Genomic DNA, 5,892 nt, shown 5'->3' on the forward strand with positions numbered 1-5,892 from the left:
TCTTCAGTGGAAGGGCATCTAGGTTGTTTCCAGGTTTTGGCTATTACAAACAATGCTGATATAAACATAGCTGAGCAAGTACTCTTGTGGTATGATTGAGCATTTCTTGGGTATATGCCCAAGAGTGGTATAGCTGGATCTTGGGGGAGATTGATTCCCAAATTTCTAAGAAAGTGCCATATTGATTTTCAAAGTGGTTGTACAAGCTTGGACTCCCACCAGCAGTGGAGGAGAGTTCCCCTAGTTCCACATTCTCTCCAGCATAAGGTGTCTTCAGTGTTTTTGATCTTAGCCATTCTGACAGGTGTAAGGTGGTATCTCAGAGTTGTTTTGATTTTCATTTCCCTGATGATTAGGGATGTTGAGCAATTCCTTAAATGTCTTTCAGCCATTTGAATTTCCTCTGTTGAGAATTCTCTGTTACTTCTATAGCCCATTTTTTTTGTTTTAAATTTTATTTTATTTTACAATACTATTCAGTTCTACATATCAGCCTCAGATTCCCTTGTTCTCTCTCTTCCTGTCCCCATCCCCTTCCCCCCAGCCTACCCCCCATTCCCATCTTCTCCAGATCAAGGCCTCCCCGAGGACTGAGATCAACCTGATAGACTCAGTCCAGGCAGGTCCAGTCCCCTCCTCCCAGATTGAGCCAAGCGTCCCTGCTTAAGTCCCAGGTTTCAAACAGCTAACTCATGCAATGAGCCCAGGACCTGGTACCACTGCCTAGATGCCTCCCAAAAAGATCAAGCCAATCAACTGTCTCACCTATTCAGAGGGCCTGATCCAGTTGGGGGCCCCTTGGCCTTTGGTTCATAGTTCATGTCTTTCCATTTGTTTGGCTATTTGTCCCTGTGCTTATGCAACCTTGGTTTCAACAATTCTTGCTCATATAAACCCTCCTCTTTCTCTAATTAGACTCCCTGAGCTCCACCCGGGGCCTAGCCGTGGATGCCTGCATCCAGATTCCTCAGTCCTTGGATGGGTTTCTGGCACAATTATTAGGGTGTTTGGCCATCCCATCACCAGAGTAGGTCAGTCCCGGCTGTCTCTCGGCCATTGCCAGCAGTCTTTTGTGGGGTATCTTTGTGGATTTCTGTGAGCTTCTTTAGCACTTTGTTTCTTCCTTTTCTCATGTGATCTTCATTTACCATGGTCTCCTATTCCTTGTTCTCTCTCTCTCTGTTCTTGATCCAGCTGGGATCTCCGGCTCTCTTTCCCTCGACCCTCACCGTTCATTGCACCCAGTCATTTCCAGGCTGTTCATGTAGATCCCATCAATTTCTCCATTATTGGGTGATCCCCGTGTCTTTCTTGGGGTCCTGTTTTACAGGTAGCATCACTGGTGATGTGAGTAGCATTCCAGTCATCCTTGTTCCACATCTAGCATCCTCCAATGAGTGATTACATACCATATTTGTCTTTCTGAGTCTGGGTTACCTAACACAGGATGATTTTTTCTAGATCCATCCATTTGCCTGCAAACCTCATGATGTCATTGTTTTTCTCTGATGAGTAGTATTCCATTGTGTATATGTGCCACAATTTATTTATCCATTCTTCAGTTGAAGGGCATCTAGATTGTTTCCAGGTTTTGGCTATTACAAGCAATGCTGATATAAACATAGCTGAGCAAGTGCTCTTGTGGTATGATTGAGCATTTCTTGGGTATATGCCCAAGAGTGGTATAGCTGGATCTTGGGGAGATTGATTCCCAATTTTCTAAGAAAGTGCCACATTGATTTCCAAAGTGGTTGTACAAGCTTGGACTCCCACCAGCAGTGGAGGAGAGTTCCCCTAGTTCCACATTCTCTCCAGCATAAAGTGTCTTCAGTGTTTTTGATCTTAGCCATTCTGACAGGTGTAAGGTGGTATTTCAGAGCTGTTTTGATTTTCATTTCCCTGATGATTAGGGATGTTGAGCAATTCCTTAAATGTATTTCAGCCATTTGAGTTTCCTCTGTTGAGAATTCTCTGTTTAGTTCTATAGCCCATTTCTTAATTGGACTGTTGGTCATTTTGATGTCTAATTTCTTGAGTTCCTTATACATTCTGGATATCAGTCCTCTGTCAGATGTGGGGTTGGTGAAGATCTTTTCCCATTCTGTAGTCTGTTGCTTTGCCTTGTTGGCTGCATCCTTTGCTCTACAAAAGCTTCTCAGTTTCAAGAGGTCCCATTATGATTGTTTCTCTCAGTGTCTGTGCTACTGGTGTTATATTTAGGAAGTGATCTCCTATGCCAATGCATTCAAGACTCCTTCCTACTTTCTCTTCTAGCAGGTTCAGAGTAGCTGGATTAATGTTGAGGTCCTTGATCCACTTGGACTTAAGTTTTGTGCACGGTGACAGATGTGGATCTATTTGCAGCCTTCTACATGTTGATATCCAGTTATGCCAACACTATTTGTTGAAGATGCTTTCTTTTTTCTATTGTACACTTTTAGCTTCTTTGTCAAAAAATTATATGTTCACATGTGTTCAGATTAATATCAGGGTCTTCAATTTGATTCCATTGGTCCACATGTTGGTTTTTATGCCAATACCAAGCTGTTTTTTATTACTGTAGCTGTATAGTAGAGCTTGAAGTCAGGGACCATGATGCCTCCAGATGTTTTTTTATTGTACAGGATTTTTTTTGGCTATCCTGGGTTTTTTTGTTTTTCCATATGAATTTGAGTATTATTCTTTCCCAGGTCTGTGAAGAATTGTGTTGGTATTTTAATGGGGATTGCACTGAATCTGTAGATTGATTTTGGTAAAATAGCCATTTTTACTATGTTAGCAAGTTGTTATTGCTCTTGGCCAAGAAGAAAATTAATAAAGGTAATTTGATTAGGGGTTTCATTCTGAAAAGAAAAAGGGGGATATAGGAATAAGTAAAAGGGTTTATTTAAACTAAAAAGCAACTACTAGCCTCAAATATTTCATATTGGTATGGATTTTTCTATATTGACACAAATTTACAGTTATTTTTACTATACCATATTACATGTTTCTATTTTTTTGTTTTAGGTATTGTACCTATAGAGCTCATTTAAAAATGTAATGTAAAGTTCTTGAAAGATATTTAGGATAATAATGACAGGTTAGTAGTTAGTCATCTATAACAATCACAATTGTAGTCATGTTAGATATGATTTGAAGGTCAAACATATATTTTAAATAGTTATATGGTCTTCAAACACTTCAGAGACCTATAGAATATGACATTTAAAATCTCTTAATAACATCATTCTTTCTATGACAGTGTGATGTGTTTGTATTTGGCACCACCAATCTTCTCCAAAAAGAATGATCATCTTTGAAGAACCTCCATACACCATGCTGATATTGTGCCCCCAATATACTGGGCACCCTAGTAAACTTATCTGGTGTCAGAGAAGAGAACATCCACTAGATAGACATAGAGGCCTAAAAATGGTGGCAGACACACTGTTAATCCTATCACTTGGGAGGCCAAGATCCATCTGCAGCTCTGTGAATTCAAGGCCACACTGGAAACCAACAGGCATGGTGACACATGCCTTTAATCTCAGGAAGTGATGTCAGGAAGCAGAAAGGTGTATAAGGCATGAGGACCAGGAACTTTAGCTTTTTGAGCTTTGAGCAGCAGTTCAGCTGAGATCCATTCAGATGAGGACTCAGAGGCTTCCAGTTTGAGGAAACAAGATCAGCTGAGAAGTTTGCAAGGCGACATTGGATGTGGCTTGTTCTGTTACTCTGATCTTTCAGCATTCACCCCAATACCTGGTTTTGGGTTTGTTTTTATTAATAAGACCCTTTAAGATTCATGCTACAATATATGGTTTGCTTTCATTTTGGCAAAGTTAGCCACTGGGCCTGAAACTGCCCTTGCCCCAACTGCTGACAGCGTGATATACAAATTGGAGAAGCAGGACACAAAAGAAGTTGACTGCTGACCTTTGTTATGACAAGGACAGACATTGTTCAAAATTTCCTGCTTCCACATAAAGGTCTGTCAGATATTCTGGGCCTGTAGGCCAAAGATGGATGCCCCAATATTGCAGAAGAAACTTGGAGTGACTGACTAGGCAGCCAGATGTCTCTGTTTTTTCTATAGTTTTGGAAGTTGTTTGCTCTGCATTTCCTGTTTAACAGTTAATATTATATCCTTCATGTGTCTATTGATGGGGTTGAATACTAGATATTTATAGTTACAGTTTTCTTAATTGTAATAGAAAGTAAATTTTGTACAAACCTTTGGAATCACTAAGAGAGGATAAATAATGAACTATATTATCAGAATAGGCCAAATACAAATGGAGTGGATATTTTGAATATAATTCTTACTTGATAATTTTTCTTATTGTATATGGTTTCATTTTGTTAAAGTTAATACCTTTCCTTTAATTCAGACAATAGTTGATAATTCTTATTGTATATTGTTTTACTATGTGAGAGTTGAAATCTTTCCTTTTTAATTAGACAAAAATTAGAAATATTGTGGAAGATTAGTTTGCACTGTCACTCTGAGACTGCCAATAAAATTAAACCTTGATTTAGAGAGGATGGAGTCCACATTTATCTGGCAAGAATAAACCTTAGGGTGTTTGGCTGACCCAGATGAAGATAGAGAGACACAGGAAGGAATAGGGAGGTGCTGAGAGAGATTTGAAGGATTTTTTCAATCTGGAAAGCTGGAGGGAAGGGTCATCTGATTGTTTCTCTGAGTCTTTTTGGATCGATCAGGTTTATACCCTAATATCATAGTCCTAAGTTTCTTTTATTTATAGAATAACAAAAGTAATTGTTATATACAAAATGATATTTTATTCAGGAGAATATCTGAGGCATGGGAGCATCATTTTATGTAAATCATCTCTAGAAATTGAAGGAGGTCACAGGCATTCTTGTGTCCTTATCACATTATTTGGCACTTCAAAGTGCTCTCTTGAGAAATGTCAACATCTAATATTCCCATTCCATGTCACAAATTCATTATATCCTCACATATTTGTCTAATACTATATTGAGCCTGGTATTTTCAGATGATGTAGAATCCTATGGTATAACTTGGGGAGCACATGACCTGAGAGTGTAGCCACATCAGGAGCCTCCTTACTCATAAGACCCATGCATCTGTCCATGAATGTACATCATTGGGTGTAGAAATGACACCAAAGAGAAAGGAAAATATATAATATGCTTCATTAGTTACAGATTGGTAAATAAGCAACACAAACTCTTGGACTGTTTACTTAGGCCAAGTATACATATTTCATGGACTCTGTGACATGAAAAAATGTTGATAATTCCTCTATCTATAAATAGGACAATTTGTAAAGTGAGACTGAGGGGCCTGATATGAACACTAGGAAGCATCAGTGAGGTAAACATTTGTTACACACACACACACACACACATGTTAGTATTGCTTTCACCAACAATTGAGCTCAGGGCAAGACAAAGAGATGAGGTCTGTGATTAGACCCTGTGCCTTGTAGACAACTCAGCCTCATTATTTGACTTCTTTTGGAAACATGGGGATTTAGTAATATTTGACTCCTCTCTTCATTTACTTTAGAGTAGCAATCTTCCATCCAGTGTTCTCAGCTCACTTAGTCTCTTTCCTCTAAGGATCCAATTTACTTTATCATTGTACAGAAAATCAAGAACTTTGGTTCTTGTCTCTCAGAGGACATCCATTAATTTTTGAAAGCAGGTAAACAAAGTGTTTTGGAAATGAGAAGCAATCACCACAATGGCCAGTCTCACACATCAGCCTGGCTGGACCACAATTACAGTTACCAAGTTATTCACTAGTGCAGTTGTGTATGTGAAGCTTTTGTGGACATGATATTAAAGTCTCAGTTTCCTGTAAGTCAGGAACAGTCCTCACACAACTCTATGTACCTGATGATGGAAGAGAAGAAC

Source organism: Peromyscus leucopus, unplaced genomic scaffold, assembly GCF_004664715.2.
Source record: "Peromyscus leucopus breed LL Stock unplaced genomic scaffold, UCI_PerLeu_2.1 scaffold_1261, whole genome shotgun sequence".
NCBI lineage: Eukaryota > Metazoa > Chordata > Mammalia > Rodentia > Cricetidae > Peromyscus > Peromyscus leucopus.